Genomic DNA, 17,943 nt, shown 5'->3' with positions numbered 1-17,943 from the left:
AAACATGTTCCGTGTTATCACCTGCGTGCTTTTGTTTGCTCCGTGTTAACACCTTGCTGCTGTGATTACACATGTTACATGTTATATTACAGCATGGTGCTGTCATTCATTGTGTCCCATATTATAACTCTGGTGCTGTGGTTAAATGTTTCCTTCTATCGGCCTGGTGCTGTCGTTAAACACACTCCTTCATCGCAGTGATGCTATGGTTAAACATGCCTTCTGTTTTCACCCATGTCTTCTTATTTAATGTGTTCCATGTAATTACCCTGGTGCTCTGGTAAGCAGTGTTCATTTTATCATTCTGATGCTGTGGTTCAGCATTCATTTTATCCCCCAATGCTATGGTTAAACCTGTTGTTTATCAACGTGGTGCTCTAATTCAATGTATTCCATGTTGGTAAAATCTAGCACACCTCTTAAATGACAGAAAAGTAACTTAAGAATGTGCAGCCATGTTTGCGCCAGTTGTATGTGGTAAACCCTTCCTTGAGTGCCCTCCTCGATACATATCATAGGTGGGCACTTTTAAAAATAAAAAAAATTGAGCTTTGTTAAAGTTATGAGATAACAAGTTGAAAATGACAATCAATATGTTTATTCATCCTTGATTACACTGTAACTGTTTTAAGCACCCAACATAATGAACCACCAACTTTATTACACAGGCTATAAATGGTTACCACCGTGGTAGGAACAGCATTGACATGTTTTGCTCAATAAAAACAAGAAAATCAAACAAGCATTGTTTTTTGCCAAAAGAGAGTTGAACTTCTATAGAGAATGTTTAATGTTTGATAATTCGCTATGTTCGAACACGTCCAAAGTAAATTTCCTTACAATTACGTTATGAACCAATTAGGGAATCAAAAATGATCAGAAATCTGGGGGTATTTTTTGAATGAGCACAGTGAAATTCTAATGTTGCTGTCAAATATGCTTCACACATCAGGGTCAAATACCTTTGTATTTCTTCAGTTAGTGGGCCACTAAGCCAAGCTTGAGTAATCATTTCTAGAACTAAGAAATTAAAATTAACTTGTTGACCACAGTTATTACTCTGGTTACACAAGGAAGCTGTTCATTAAAAACTACCCCCAGAATTCCTATTATTTCTACAAGCATAAATGCAACGTTTACCTCAACCCACCCTTTCCCTCTGCATAAAGTGAGGCTCCATTCATGTCCTTATCTGAAAGAGGGGAAACACTTAGGCCCTTTTTTACAGCATTGCTGAGCGACTTGCAACGGTGAGGCATCTCTGACCCCTGCATGCAACCAACACATGTGTGTGAGGCTTACCCTATCAGCGCTCTCACATTTAAACACCAGCAGCCAGTAACTTTGGCAGGGGTGACCTAACCCCTTCATCCGGTATAACACGCACTCATTAAGCTGGGCAGGATGCTTTGCGATCAAAGTTTTTTTACTTTAATATTTCTTTTAGTGCTACAGTGCCGTCAGTGAAGTTTTATTTACTATCTAACACTCTATATTACTGCAGTTGCAGGCTATCATCTTTCCTCCTCAGTGCTCTTCCCACTCGTTCCTGCCCCCACCACTCGCTTTGCATTCTTTCCCCTCTCCTCATTGAAACAGAGCTTTGGACTATACCATTCCCCGCTGAAAGGCAATATTTCTCTACATGTGTTCCCATACCTGGCGTGTCACGTAGTTTGGTGCTTACGTTCCCTCCATAATAAAGAATAGTAGATGTTTCATCACCCAGGCTAATATGCGCATTGCTGGTTACCTATAAGGTCCCAAAGGCAGACCCATGCATTGCAAATGCTTGTTTTCAGTGCTGTTTCTATGCATGAATCAAAAGTCAATGGGAGCTTCGCTGTACACTCCAATCCGATTACCAGATTGAGGGGCATATCAACAAGGGCTTTATCTCTGCTTTTTTGGCTTTAAAAGACAAAAAAGGAGAGATAAAACTAGCGCCCTATCAACAACAGGGTGCTAACATGCAAATTTGCATGTTAGCACCCTTTTACTCTACGCTTCCCCTTGTATCTCTAATGAGATGCAAAGGGGGCGTTCCAGAGTAAAATAATAGGAGAAATGTCGCTAAGCGACATTTCTCCTATTATCAAGAATGTCGCTAACCCTGTTAGAGACAAAAAAAGCAGCGCTAACCGCGGTTAACGCTGCTTATTTACGTCTGGTATTTTTCTGACTTAGCCATGATATCCTATGGAAGGAGGATATCATGGCTAAGTTTGCCTGTCCCTATCAACAATGTAACGTGAGATTATCGCTAGGTTTCCAGCGATAATCTCACGTTAGCCTGTTAGCGTGAGGATTTTTATTGCTATTGAGATAAGCGTTGCTAATAGCACGCTATCTCAGCGATTAAAATTCACGCTAGCCGGCGATAATTATCCTAGCACTAAGTGCGCTTAGAGATAATTATCGCCGGTTGTTGTTGATATGCCCCTGAGTGAGGTCAACAAAACTTGCTCACTGTCACGTCCCAAATAGACCAGGAGATAAAACAAGATATGTCAATATGTAGGACCAAGCCAGAAACAGAAGAGATCAGTTATGGGTCACCTTGGCTTTTTTACCTAGGGATGATAATAATTTTCATAGCACACAATCCAAGCTCACTTGTTCCTGGGATTTCACAGTATTACTAACTACCCAAATCTATAAATTTAGTTCATATCCTAAGAATTAACGTTTGTTGTTGCATTGTCAAGGTGTTCATAGACTGACCTTTCAAGCACACTCAACATACTTAACAATCAACATAAATTTACATATAAACCCTCGCAGGACTTGCTTGCACAAAGGTAGCCATTACAAAAATGGGGTAACCCAAAAGTCAAGGACCTGGGTGTAAGCTCAGTATATATATTATATATATACAAAAACTCATAGATTCAATGATATTTGGCACCCTTTTGCAAAGCCTGGGACACGCAACCCCTTAGCGTGCTTTGTCAAGAATTAATTTCTGTTTGTAAAATATTGAATTGTTTGGTGATATTCTTAACGTGACCAGGCTTGTTCTAAACGGTGATTTACAAACGTTTCCGTTGTAAAATATATTCATGTTTTTTCTACTGTCCTTCATACCACTCCCTCATCACTTACTTTCTCTTTAGCACTTTTGCTTTATGCACGTTCCCTCTGGAGCAACCATGTGCCAAATATCATTGAAACTATGAGTTTTTGTAATAAATATATGGTGATTCAAGAATTGGATGTTGCAACTTTTTATGTTATAATGTTATATTGGATATCATGAGCTATTCCAAATAATTTCTGTTTAATTAGCTCTAATTTGGAGAATGATTTAATTGAAGAGGATTTTTACGTTATGTTAATAATTGGTCCAGGAACATTGTTTTTTGTACTGACCTTTCAAGCAGGCACATAACCCGTCTGGTTTCCATGGCCTGCAAGTTCTCATCCAGGATCATTAAAAGTGGGGTACCACCTTTTCAAAGATCTTGGTCTGCCCCAGATGTCCTGCCAAGGGTACATCATGAGCTAGTCCCAGTTGGAGGACTTGTAAAACTGAGGGACCACCAACACATAGGTTGGCCAAGGCTCAGGTACTTGAGATCAGTAGAGAGGAGATCATTCTCCCAGTAGATGAGATGATCAACAGAGGTGTCTCCATTTGCCTGGGCTTTGGGCTGGCACCAAACGCCCTCAAGAGTGGTGCACTCCTTCTCTGCTTGGCATATGTGCGTGGGAGAGGTGCCTGCTTTTGCTTGTCATCCGGCAACTTCAGGTATGTGTCCCAGGGCAGCAATGTATTTCCCTGTAGTTTCAGGACTATGGTCCTCACTTTCTGCTTTCTCTCAGACTGTGAAAATCTCTGGGGTAGGTTTTCAAGTGTCCTCTGCCTTTCCTATTCTTGGTAGGAACCTGGTCAATTGTCCCATACTCTAGGACCTTCAGATTCTCCGCTTGGGAGGTCATGGAATGTGTAATCAGGCACATCCACTCAGGCAACCCTCACATCTCCCAGTTTGATCAGAGCTTCACAATCTTCCAGATGATGTCCTCCAAATCATTACCCAAAAGACAATCTACAGGAATGGCTGGGTATCTACCTTCTAGGAACCACAGCCACTGGATAGTGACTTTCATGGTTGTCAGCAGTAACCACCTTATGGACTAGGTTGGGAAGTGCCTGCTCCAAGGACACCAGATGACGCCTGACTGTAGTCTTACTGGCTCCTTGTCTCTCAAAGCATCCACCCTCTGCCCATTGATGGTAACTCACTGTCTTTACTTCTTAGTATTACAAGGCATGTGAGTCTTGGGTACCATATCACTGTTTCCCATGGACCCTAAGGGGAACTCTGTACTACCCCTCCCGTACTAGCTGGGATAAACTCCTCCCCATGCACTACACTGGCTATTCCTGAGTCTACTCCATGACAGAGGACCGTTGACTTTTTGGGCAGTTGGTTCTTCCTTAGAGTGTACATACCTGGAACACTCAAAGTAGTTAAGGGTAATGTAACCTGAAGGCTTTCTGAAACCTCTCTTGTTCTGAGTGGGAATGGGCTGGGAATCTTTTTGCCTGGCAACTGTTTTGGAGGCTTCAAATTTTCTATCTTTGCCCCCCCCTCTTGCTTCTGGTGATGACCCTGTCTACCCTTGTAATAACCCCAGAGTGTGCCTTCTTGGAATCCCTATTGCTGACCCAGTTGCCCACCTCCTTTGCAAGCTCTTGGGGTGAAGTAAACTTGCTATGAATCAGATGTTGGTGCAGCTTTGTAAAGCAAATATTGAACATGTACTCTCTCAAAATTAGATCAGACAGCCGCCCTTCATAATCATTCTCTTTGCTGCCCTTCACCCAACCATTCAGTGGATTACTTGAGCAATTGATGAAATTCTCCTAAGACTGGCTTGACAGCTTGAGACTGTCCCTAAACCTCATGCAGAATGTTTACGGGGTGAACCCAAACTTGGTGACAAAAATAGCTCTCATGGAGTCATACCTCATCAGACCATTTGCCTCTAGTATCATCAGGGTATTCCTCCCCACCGTGAGCATGTGTTTCCCTATCCTCTTCTGGGACCACAAGCATCCTTAGGTCTATTTCATTAGCTGAAAATCAATTGTCGTTGTTCTCCCCCACCACATAGCCAGTCACCAGGACCTAGATTTATCTGTTTGAAGCAGCACAACGCAGCATGACAATTTGCTGTGCTGTGCCAAATGGAGAGAACAGGAATGCGTCATTTCTATCAATATATGGTCCATTCCTGCTCTCTCCATGTGCTGATGCTTTCAGTGCAGTCTAGCGCCAATGTGGGTAGCCTTCTGTCTTGGTGCAAGGGTGCCTGCATTGCAGGCAGAGTTGTTTCTGTTTAGGAACAGCCACCTTCTTGCACAAAAACAATCCTTTGGCTTTTCCTCTTTTTTAATATGCTGCAAAATGCAGTACAATTAGAAGGAAGTAACAATGACGAGAAATAAATATATATTTCTCCTTGTAGCACTTCTACCGGGAAGGCATAGCATTTTGACGCATTACCAGGTTTGCCATTCCTGGTAAATCTGGGACTGCGCTAGAATCAATAGGTGGATGCATCAGAACACCAATGCTCCAAACATGGAATGCCTTCCCAGGAAAAAGCAATGCAAGGCATCAAATTGTGCAGCTTTGCGTTACTTCATATTTGCCAAACAATGCAGGGCCACACAAGGTGGTTTTGTGTTGCTTGGTAAATCTGACTTAAGTATTGAATGGCCCTTGAAACGCAATGCATGATCCAATGACAAAGCAAGTCAATGATAAACCTGGGCCAAGGTTTTTAGGAATGTGAACTCTCTTGTCCCCTTTGGACACTGCGGCTTTGCTGCCAAAATGTTGCAGGACCCTGTGTTTTGTTTTGCCTTCAGGGCCAGCAGAATTTTCCTTTCCTCCAGTTTTGTTTTCCTCCAGATTGAAGAACATCCATAAGAGTGTCAAGATCTAGGTTCTCCTAATCAAAGGACCCATCAAAACCTCCCCTTATGCTCCACTTACTTCATCAAAGTTCTCTTCCCAGCCAAGAACCTATTGGGTTCCTCCTTACCCGCATCTTAGCATGGGGATATTTTCCTGGCCTTAAATGACCAGTGTTCCTCTGAGTTATGTGACCCAGATGCCAGATGGATGTTGTTTTACCAGTTTGTTAACAGAGTTTGACTTTAAGGTACATCTCCCTCCTTATCCTCAAGGATCTCTAAATAGGAAGCTACTAAGTAAACATGATGAGTGTAGCATGTACAACATATTGGTAATCGCAAGGATAATACTTGCACCCTGTTACCCACCTAGTGCATTTGGAGCAGGTGCCTAGTTTTAGAGTAACTGTGATGGAGACACACTTTCTACTGCGTTCACACTGGTCCTCCTTGATGTGAAATAATTACAGGGATTGAAGTTCTGAAATTTGTCGTTTCTCGATCGCACCCAGACTCCATCTTGTGTTTTCCGCCATCTTAGGTTGCCCTCACTCAGGCAGCTGGTAAACGAGATGTTTTTGTCAGTTCTGCCCTTGCGTGTCAGGTAGCCTGTCGTCGTGTGTTTATTAACTAGTGTCAGGGTCTGGCCGAATACACTAATTCATGTCTGAACTGGAGAACCCCCGCCCGAACTATCTGTTAGCTCACACCATTCTTTCCTCTCGCTTATCTTATCTACTGCCCTTCGCTACACATCTCATGCATTCTCTGGCTTCACGACTGTCCTTCTAGAACATACAACCATGTTTTCTCTCCTTGTAAACTGTATCATGTGGATTCTCTTTGCAATTTGCTTAAAGGGGCCAGCAACAAACATCACCTGGAACCCGAGTCAGTTTTTAGCTTAAACCATTGTTGGTGACATTTGTCGATGTCTCAAATTCTATATGTTTTTGGTTATCCATTGTATCCATTGTATTTCACTGTATAAAAGCTTGTGCGTCACGGAGGTCAAGGAGCAGTCTCTTGTGAACCCATCTCTGTGTGACTTCACGGACAACTGTCCTAGCTGCAGCTAATAAAACTCGATCTTTTACGCCAGACGGAGTGTCCAGTGTCTCTGTATTGCAAGGCAGGAGAACTAGAGGATTTCAGGCATACTCTGCGCCGCTTGGCCCTTAATGGTCAGGTTCCTCAAATGGCGACCACGAAGGGACGGCTTCAGTGGTAGCGGTGCAGCCAGAGGATCGTGAGGGGCCCCGCAAGGAAAATCCGGAGGAGGCGCCCCACGTGATTGACCCCTGTATGTCGGAAGTGGACTGAAGGATTTTGCGGCGTGGCTTCTCCTGTCAGATGGCTGCTGCGACTGCTGCCCTGACTGCCGTCCTGCCTTGGCCCCGATTTTTGTGACGATTTGGTAGAGCGAGACATTAGACGGACCTCCGGTTGGCGTAAGAAGATACTTAGTTAAGTATTTGATTGGTGGGTCACTCCCACAAATTTTGTTTTTTGGGTCTTTGAGTTTCCTTTTTGTATTTCAATTGTTGCAAAAATTGAAGCCAAGGAGTGAGTACGTTTGTGCTGTTTTTGTTAAGAATTGACACAACCCCCTTCTTTTTTGAAGTTTGTAGAATAGTCCAGAGAAATAACGATGCCTGGTCTAAGTAAGTTTCGTCGATTTTGTTTCTTAGGTTGTACTAGGGACTCCCAGCTCGAGGACTCTTGTCCGATTCCTCCGGTTGGAACTCCCACTTATGAGCTCTATTCGAAACATGGTATTGGCCCCATTACTTTTAACAAAACATGGGTCCGATATACCAGAAGAGACGGTGTTTTAAAGTGGCCACAAAATGGCAGTTTTGAGCCCAATATATTAGACAATTTAGAAACCACTTTCTTTAGAAGAAAAGCCCGGCCGGCAATGTTTGACTCGTTCCGCCTTTGGCGAAAGGAAGCCAAACAGAATGAAATGAAACAAGCAAGAAGAGATCAAAAGGATAAAAATATGTCGATTTTACAGGCTGCCCAGCAGTTCAGAAATAACGAAGTAGACTCTGCTAGGGAGGTATCAGAAAGACAACATCGCATGGCAGTAGATAGATGCTATCCGGTGTTGCCTACTTCCCCTTCAGAGAAGAGTAAAGATATAGAGGAAGTCCCTTTAATGTCTTGTTTGTTGAATTCTCCTCCACCCTATGTGCAAACTCCTAATGCACCTCCTATGGCCCAGCCAGCAGCTGCTCAGCGACCTGCTCAGCTAAATAATACTTCACTTCTTCCCCAGCCTTTGTTTTCTCCTCCTCCTGTTATTCCATCTCCTTTAAATTCCTCTCTATCCCCTGCTCTGGTGAGAAACTCTCTAGGTACACCGAGGAGACTCACAAATACTGTCACAAGTTTCTTTTCTCCCGGGGGCGTGGCTTGGCATCCGCGGATGATGGCGGCGTCCGACTGAGGCTCCGAGGCAGCACCGAGAGACCAGCCGGTTCCCGCTTTCGAAGCACGGAAGAACACAGCTGAAGATGCGTCGGAATCTGTCCTGACTTCGCTGGTATCGATGGAGATCCTCACTTCTTTTCGCGACGCTACAAATGCCGCCTGTAAGTTCTGACAGGCTTTTTTCCACGGTGACGGCCGCCATTTTAGACTCCCTGAATGACGCGCATTACATTACTGATGTCGCGCTGTTATTTAACTGTTGGTGCAGGACTTTCACTTTTCAACTTTACCGATGTTGTGGCACTAAACACTGGCGCTTGCACGTTTGACACTCAGCAGGTGCTATATACTATTTTTCGAGTGAGTCGTTTCCTTGCGGACCCTCGACTTAAATTACAGTTATAACATTTTTTGATCCCGCCTGCTGTGACCGCGTCATATTTACAACGTTGTGGTGCATCTTACATAGGTGGCTATTTTGCAATGACTATGACCCGCGCTTGTTTTCACCACACACTTTCTCCTTCCAGTCTTTATTTTAGACACTAGGAGCGCGCGGGGAGTTACACTCTGGTGTCTTTTCAACAACTCAAGGAAGTAGTGCCATCGCACTCTGCAGTTTTTTTTTTATTTCCTTGCTGTGATTACATCTGAGTTTTCCTACTCTCCGGATGTTCACTATGCTAGTCCTCACTGTATATGCTTAATGGTTTGTCCGTTGCTTTCGATGTTTCTTATGGTCTTATTACATTTTCCTAATTCGCCTTATTCCTTTCTTCTCCATTTGTCCTACAGGTAATTTTGTTTTCGTGTTCTGATGATGTCTCCCGGTCCTTGCCTCGTTGCTCCTGGGTGTGTCGCCTCATCCAACTGGCTCCTTCCCTCCTCCACCCTATCTCGCACCCTTCCTTTGTAGGTATGTTCCTTCTCTATTTCCTTATTTGTCTCCCCTGTCCATCCGCTGCTCCTTCCTTCGTTTCCTCCCCTTCTCCCTTCTTCTTGTTCTTTTCTCTGTTTACTTGTCTATATTTTATCTTCTCACATCTAGTCGGAATTTTTTGCCTCTGTAAGAGTCACATTTCCTGTTTTTCTCGATGCATTTGTTTTTCAACCTTTTCTTCTTTTTTAACTCTCTATTTCACTTTCGATACTACTGCCCTTCATTCTCATTTCCCTACTACTGCTCTTGTTTTTACTTACCTATTCCTTTTCTTTTACTTTAGCATTTCTCCATTGATCTTCCTCTTTTTTTATCCTTACTCCTTTTCAGGAATCTTTCTTTCTTTAATCTTGTTTTTCATACTTTTTTTGGCTAAATTATCGTTATGTCATTGAATTTATTGTCGTGGAATGTGAAGGGTATCAATTCTCCGATCAAGCGTCAACGGATTTTGTCACACTTAGCTAAATTGAATGTTGATATTGCATTTCTCCAGGAAACGCATTTAACTGATGTCGAATCTGTTAAGCTTAAACGTGGTTGGGTGGGTGAACTTTTTTACTCTCAGGGTGATGGCAAACGAAATGGAGTAGCAATTTTGTGTCGCAAGTCTCTCCCCTTTCAGGTTCTTACCCATGAATCAGATACTTCTGGTCGGTGGGCTTATGCCAAGTTATTGCTAAGAGGTGTTCCAATTTCTTTGCTCAATGTCTACGGCCCAACCACGGGTGAACCTTCTTTTTGGGCTGTTTTTTCTCCACTCTTAACCAAATTCATGGATCACAATTTTGTTCTGGCGGGGGATTTTAATCAACCACTAGATCCCTTTGTTGACAGGTTGTCCAAGGCTCCACACATTCCTAACAGACCTCATAAGTTGTTCAGTCATGCCATTTCGCAGCATAAGTTAATAGACTCTTGGCGCCTGTGCAATCCAAAACTACGGGAGTACACTTTTTACTCTCCCTGTCATCACTCCCAATCACGACTCGATTATATCTTTGTTTCCCACAATCTTGCCCAATCACTTTTACATTCTGAGATAGGCCCCATTTTACTTTCTGATCATGCTCCCGTTCTCACAAGTGTTGATGTATTCCCTAAACCTACTGGCCCCAGAAGATGGCGGTTTAACAACTCCCTTCTTGCCGATCCCAAGTTTACGATTACTTTCACCTCATTTTTTGATGAATTTTTTCAGATTAATGATGATGCCACTCTCCCTGATCATATTATTTGGGACGCTTTTAAAGCAGCTGCACGTGACTTTATTATCAGTTACGTTGCGGACAAACGCAAGACTGCACGAAGGTTCACCAAAAATCTCCTTTCTGACATTAAGAAATTGGAACATGCATGTTTCACCTCTCACTCTGCTGATAGCTTGACTGCCCTTGTTGCTGCAAAAATGAAATTTAATGAGAAGTCTACGGAGGACGCCTCCCTGTACTTGCTGAAATCTACTGCTAAGTTTTATGGGGGTAGTTATACTTAGATAATTGTGTTGCTCGTTTTTCTCGTCCATCACCTGACCAACAAGAAGTTCCTAAACCTCCATGATGCCCTTCCTCTGTCCATAATTTTCTAACATATTGCTTGTTTTTCACTTTTTTTGCACTTAGCTGTCTAGGTTATGATTAATGTAATTTTTATTTCGCTTTCTTTCAATTGCTCATGATTACTGTTTGGTTGTACATTCTCTCTTACATATTGTATTTTGCACTCCTATTCCTTCCCCTCCCTTCCCCCCTCTGCCTCTCCCCCCTTCCCAGCGGATACTTTGTATTGCATTCTCATTTTTTCATTACCTAATAAAATTCTTTTGAACTTAAAAAAAAAGTTTCTTTTCTCCCTTAAGCGGAGCCCTGAATCTGTCTCCATCTTTTTCTAGACGACAATCACGTTGTCAGCTTCCTATTACGGAAGAAAAAGCAGTATTAGGTTCCCTTGCCCGTAAATGGATTGAGAAAGGTCCAATATATAGTGCACTGGATATTTTGAGCACCTTCTGTCAATGGACAGAGCCCATTCAAAGATATGTTTTTGACGTAATGTGCGACACTCTCATTAAGGGTTGGGACGATATGGAATTAGACACGGCTCCTATGGAACTGATGAAGCTCCAAGCTGATTTTGATAAAGGTTTTATAGTAGGAACAGACATTGAGAAAGCGGTGATTATGCTGATTGAATTTAGGACTTCATTTCTCTCTCTAAAACTCCCCGAAACTGATCTCATTTACAAAACTAAACACTATCCAATGCGTGAAGTCCCCCCAGTATGGAGAGAGGCGATAGGTGGTGCTCAGCCGGTGGCTGCTCATTTCCAGCGTATATGGGTACATGAACCTTGGAAAAGAGCCGAAGTTTTAGCCCTTAAACAAACACTTTCAGACCCACGTAAAAATCCTGCTGGCTATTATAAGGAGCTATCCCAGACAGTTGAGGCTTGCGTTATGAACTTAGCTGACATTGTTATGTTATTTGGGATTCTTGTTCCACAAGAAATATGGGCGAAAATTCGTAGGGAAGATCATGCTGCCGAACTAGGTGGTGTTTGGGCAGCTATTAGAGCTGCTGACACAGCACAAGTTGGCGGCGCAAAGCCTGATGATCTGATTACAGCACTTCCTGGTAGAATCATTGATTTAATGAAGACTCTTATGCCTCCAGTTCGAGTATATTGGGATAAGTTAACCGCCTGTAAGCAAAAGAAAGACGAGAGCGTCTCCGATTTCTTCACTCGTTTTGAGGAGACCTTTCTGGATCATAGTGGCCAGGATATGAGCACTGAAGGTGGACAACGCTTATTTGTGGACAAGTTCGTATTTAACTTGATCCCGAATTATCGAATAAATTAAAAAGTTCCGAGAGTGCATGGGCTGTTTCTTCTACTGCTAAAATATTGGCTACAGCACAATATTATGAAAACAGGGACAAGGAAGAGAAAGATAAGCAGGAGAAGAAAAATAAAGATTTAAAAACAAAGGTTCTTTTACAGCAGGCTTATCCTCCACGTCGTCCTCAGCACCAGTCTTCTCAGCCCCCACAGTTTCAGAAAGTGTTTCAGAAGCCCGAACATTATGTACCCCGATCCATGCTAGGTCCAAACCAATGCGCTTACTGTAAGGAAGAGGGACATTTTAAGAGTAATTGTCCAGTTTTGCGCCACCGTAATAATGGAGTGTTTGTCCCACGAGCCCGTGGTAATTTCCAGTCAGTTTCCAGGGGTAGAGGTAGAGGTACGTCCTTCCAAGAGAAGCGTTCCTTTCCCTCCCCTAACGCTGTGAATTCTTTTGACCAACAGAGAGTCCAGTCTACACAATATTATAGTGACTATTATGTTAAAGACGGCGACAAAAGTTTCCAAAATGAATAGGCCAACCATGGACAAAGTAAGGGAGTAGTTTCAATTCCAGTAGATCAGAATGGTCCTTATGTCACTGTCAATGCAATGGGTATTTCAGAGCCAGTTCTTTTAGATACTGGTGCAATGAGAAGTTCTATTATTCATTCTAAACTCCCTGGGGCACCTTTGTCTGGCTTAATAAACACATCTGTAGGATTTTCCGGCGCCCCAATTTGTAACCCAGTCTCTTGCCCTTTACCTGTTTCGATTGGTCCATATGACCTGGAAGCATCACTTATCCTTACAACTGGTTGTGGTGAGAATCTATTGGGTTTGGATCTGTTAAAAAAGTTACATGCCACGTTACACTGCTCCCCTTCTGGTGTGTATCTTACACTAGGTAAGAAACTGACATCGTCAATGCATCTGTCTAGAGATAAGTTTCCACCTGAATTACTATCTCTTCCTGAAAGTCTTTGGGCTACGGGTCCGAATGATGTGGGTCGTCTTGCGATTCCACCATATGTTGTCACTCTCAAGCCTAATGTTAAACTGCCACGTATAGCTCAGTATAAGATTTCCAATGAAGGTGAAAAAGCATTATTGGCTATTGTTCAAGATTTGGTCCAGAAGGGTGTGGTGGAAGAAACGAGAGGAAATGTGGGTAACAGCCCTATTCTTCCGATTCTTAAGCGAACTGATCCTTCTCAACCACCAGTCTATAGATTTGTGATTGATCTTCGAGAGGTGAACAAAATTGTTTCACCACAGTTCCCTGTTGTCCCAGACATTACAGCCTTACTGACGATGATACCAGCTTTAGCAGCTTGGTTCACCGTGATTGACTTAAAGAACGCTTTCTTCAGCATTCCTATTGCTAAAGAGAGCAGAGATATTTTTGGATTTTGTTTAGGAGGCCGAAGCTTCCGATTCAAGAGAGCACCACAAGGCTATTGTGAAAGTCCATCCATTTATAGTCAAGCTCTTAAATCACAGCCTGATACATTCCCTTTGCCTCCAGGAGCCACTCTTATTCAGTATGTGGATGATTTGTTGATCGCGACTGATTCAAAGGATGTGTGTAAAGATGTGACTGTGGCATTGTTGCGGCATTTGTCTGATCTCAATCATAAGGTATCACCTTCTAAATTACAGTACGTGTGCTAAGAAGTTACATACTTAGGTCATCTCTTATCAAAGGAGGGAAGGCGACTAACCCCCGAACGTATTGAAGCAATTACGCACATGTCGGTACCATCGACGCAGAGAGTAGTACGTGCTTTCTTGGGCATTACTTCCTTCTGCAGGCAATGGATACCTAATTTCTCTTTTATTGGCCAAACCTTTATTAGCACTTACACAGAAAGACACGCCCCATCCACTCCCATGGACTGATGAATGTCAGAAGAGTTTTTCTGACTTACGATCAGCCCTGTGTTCTGCTCCTGTGTTAGGTACTCCTGATTACAGTAAATGTTTCACGCTCTAGTCCATGAGAGAGAAGGTTGTGCATTATCAGTTTTGACACAACAATTTGGAGACAAACAGAGGCCATGTGCCTACTTTTCTGCTACGTTAGACCCGGTAGCTAAAGCGTTACCTAGCTGTCTCAGAGCTACGGCGGCGACAGCAATCTCTATTCGTCAGTCAGCTGGAGTAGTATTGGGCCACACTCTCACTGTCATGGTACCACATGCTGTGGACACTTTATTGAATAGAACTAAAACACAGCATCTCACGAGTGCTCGGTTGTCTGGTTACGAGTTGACTCTCTTAGCAAGCCACATACGTATAAAGCGATGTAACACCTTGAATCCAGCTACTTTGTTACCACTCCCAGATGAAAGAGATCCTCAGGATCATCATGACTGCTTTCTTCGCACAGAAGAAGAAACAAAAGGAAGAATAGATTTAAAGGATACTGCGCTCGAGGATCCGGATGGAACCTTGTGGGTTGACGGTTCCTGTTTCAAATGACCCAATGGCGAGACTACCTCAGCTTATGCAGTCACCACATTACATACAGTAGTGGAGACAGCATGTATCCGATACAATTCAGCCCAGGCTGCAGAATTGATAGCCTTGACTAGAGCATGTGTGCTGTCGAAAGGGAAAAGAGTGAATGTTTACACAGACAGCCAATATGCTTTTGGCGTGGCGCATAGTTTTGGTCGTTTATGGAAGGAAAGAGGATTCTTTACTTCCCATGGAACAAAGATTCAGCATGGCCAGTTGGTCACCGATCTTCTTGACTCTCTCACATTACCTACCCAAATTGCCATCATCAAGTGTAGTGCACATAAAAGAGTCACAGATGACATTGGTCGCGGGAATGCTTTCGCAGACGAGGTAGCGAAAAACACAGCTAGGGACATCACAAGTCACATGTATGTTGCAGGCCCTGCAAATCAGATCTCAGAAAGAGGAATGTGTGAGGACACAATTGAGAGCGTAAGAACGATTCAGGAAGACGCTACAGAGAAAGAATTGAGTAAGTGGAAAGAAATTACGGGAATGTTGGATTCAAATGGATGTTGGACAGAATTGTCAGAGCATCAGCGATGGATGTTGCCAGATGCATATGTATTACCTGTAGTAACTATGGCTCATGGACCAGCTCACATTAGTGCTAAAGGCATATGCAAACTCCTGTCTCCAGTTTGGCAAAATGAAGGAATTCCGAAATGTGCAGACAATGTGGTAAAACATTGCATCATATGCTTAATACATAACCCAGGGAAGGGTACTCCAACTCCTGGAGGCCATTTCTCTCCCCTTACATACCCCTTTGAAGTATTACAGATTGATTATATGCACATGGATCGATGCAACAATCTCAAGTATGTTCTGGTGGCTGTATGTGCATTCTCTAGATGGATAGAGGCTTACCCCTTAAAAGATAACACAGCTGTATCAACTGCTAAAGTATTACTGAAAGAGTTTTTTCCTAGATTCGGTTTGCCGCGAATTGTCTGGAGTGACAATGGAAGTGAATTTGTAGGCAAAATCATGCAGAAAGTATGTACGGGTCTTGGTATTAGGCAGAAATTCCACGCGGTAAACCATCCACAGTCAGCGGGTTTGGTAGAGTGCTACAATGGCACTCTCAAACTGAAATTGGCAAAGATTCAGGCCAGCACAGGTCTTGCCTGGCCTGACGCTTTACCATTGGCCTTACTATCCACCAGAACTACTGTACACTCTCGTATGGGACTTAGTCCATATGAAGTGATATTCGGACGCCCCGCCAATATTTGGGGAGTTCCTCACCCTAGGAAGTACTCAGACATACCGTACCCACTGCTTATTGATTACCTTCATGACTTGACTGCTAAATTGAGTGTTCTTCGCCAACAGGTTCAAAGTGCTCTGCCAGAGGCCTCAACAGACCCAGGTCACTCTATTCCAACTGGGAGATTGGGTCTGCACCAAGAACTTTCAACGAAAGAAAAATCTTGATCCTCGCTGGTCGCCTCCTCGCCAGGTTCTACTGGCTACGCGGACAGCAGTAAGGATAGAAGGCAAGAAAAACTGGGTCCACGCCGTACATTGCAAAAAGGTACCCTTGCCCTTGACTTTTGACCAGTGGGTCCGCGGGGGCATAGGTGAATCTGAAGGAGACAAGATTCCCCGGTTCGTACCATTTAGTAACGCACGGCTGGAAGACACCCAGACTGAGGAAGAAAGTGATGACACTCTTCGAAGAACCATCCCATCACATCTACAAGTGAACACTACTAATCCGGAATTAATCTTTCAGGACCAAACGACCTGAAGCAAAGACTTGAACATTTGTTACTTGTGCCACCAATGAACTATTTTTCCTTTTTTAGATAGTATTTGTGCCATCTGTCCCCGTCGCAGGGTCTCGGTAGGAGTCTTGGACTGAACCTGGTTTATGGTCAAGATCCGCTAGGTTTAGGATTATCAAATAGCCAAGTGATTGAGGAAGATTGCCGCGAGCGACAAATTTTTCTAGCCAGGTTGGATGGTACATCACGTCAGGTAGATAGGAGACAGAATATGCAAACCAAATATCGTAAATCATTACGTAGTCGTTTTGGCGTAACCTTTTGTGTGTTGCTGATTCTATGTGTTTTGCTAGCATGTATAGATTGGATTGTCCATGTGTTACAACTAAAAACTGTTCCTTTATCTACTTCTGTACCTTCTCGTCCCACTAAAATTCAACACAAGATAAGTGCCCTTTCCTCACATGAACAAATAAGAAGGATGGAGTATCAAAATATTTTGTTTATCCAGCTGTTACACCAACACCAGTTAGTTGTCAACATATCTGACTGTTGGGTATGTGGACTCATGCCTCACACTGCCCATAAAGGGATGCCCTATTTAGTATTGCCTTTCTCATATGAAGGTTCAGCATGGGCTTACCTGGCCATGTTTTCGGCTGCCTACCACAACAGACTTCGATATCCGATAGGTACATTTGAGAAAGGAATGGATTTTAGCCACGGTACTTTGATAAAGGGTATAGTGGCCATGGATAAAATTCTAGGGAAGAGTAAGATTCCTTTGGATGAAAAGAAAGCCTACGAAGGTTGGAATGTAACTCATTACATTTCCAGTCTTAATAACAAGACCAAACAAGAGAAGTCTTCCCCAGCATGGACTATACCCCACCAAGGCAACTTTTGCCTCCGAATCAATAGCAAGGAGAATGACACTCAACAAAACTGTTCCCAGATATATGTATTCACGTCTCAAGATAACCCTCCATTGATCCCATCACAAGGAACCTATTTTGTCTGCTATGACAAAGCATATACATGGCTCCCCTCTGACTTTTCGGGAACATGTTACATAGCATTCTTGCTTCCCCCAACGTATACTGCACCCTCAGACCATCACAGACACAGATATGGTAGAGGCGTATTTGATGCCAAAGACACAGCTGGCTAGGAGGGAGGAGATTTCTTCAAAGGATTCATTCCCTTCTGGGGACCAATGATTAACAGCGGAAACATTAGGCGATTAGTTCACGTGGTTGAGACAACCATCGATGTTACTGCAGGTGCCTTAAGTAACATCACTGCAAGACTCCGAGCGGACCGTCTCATGACGTTACAAAACAGAATTGCGCTAGATGTGATCCTAGCAGACCGAGGAGGAGTCTGTAAATTAATTGGATCAAGCTGCTGTATATACATTCCTGATGACGCCCCGACTGTATATCAGGCCATCTCAAAATTACATACCATCTCCGCATCGATCCATCAGGACGAAGGAGATTGGTCCCTCATGGGATGGTTATGGGGATTG

This window comes from Triturus cristatus, chromosome 1_2 (genome assembly GCF_964204655.1).
Source record: "Triturus cristatus chromosome 1_2, aTriCri1.1, whole genome shotgun sequence".
Lineage (NCBI taxonomy): Eukaryota > Metazoa > Chordata > Amphibia > Caudata > Salamandridae > Triturus > Triturus cristatus.
This window is presented reverse-complemented; position numbering follows the sequence as displayed.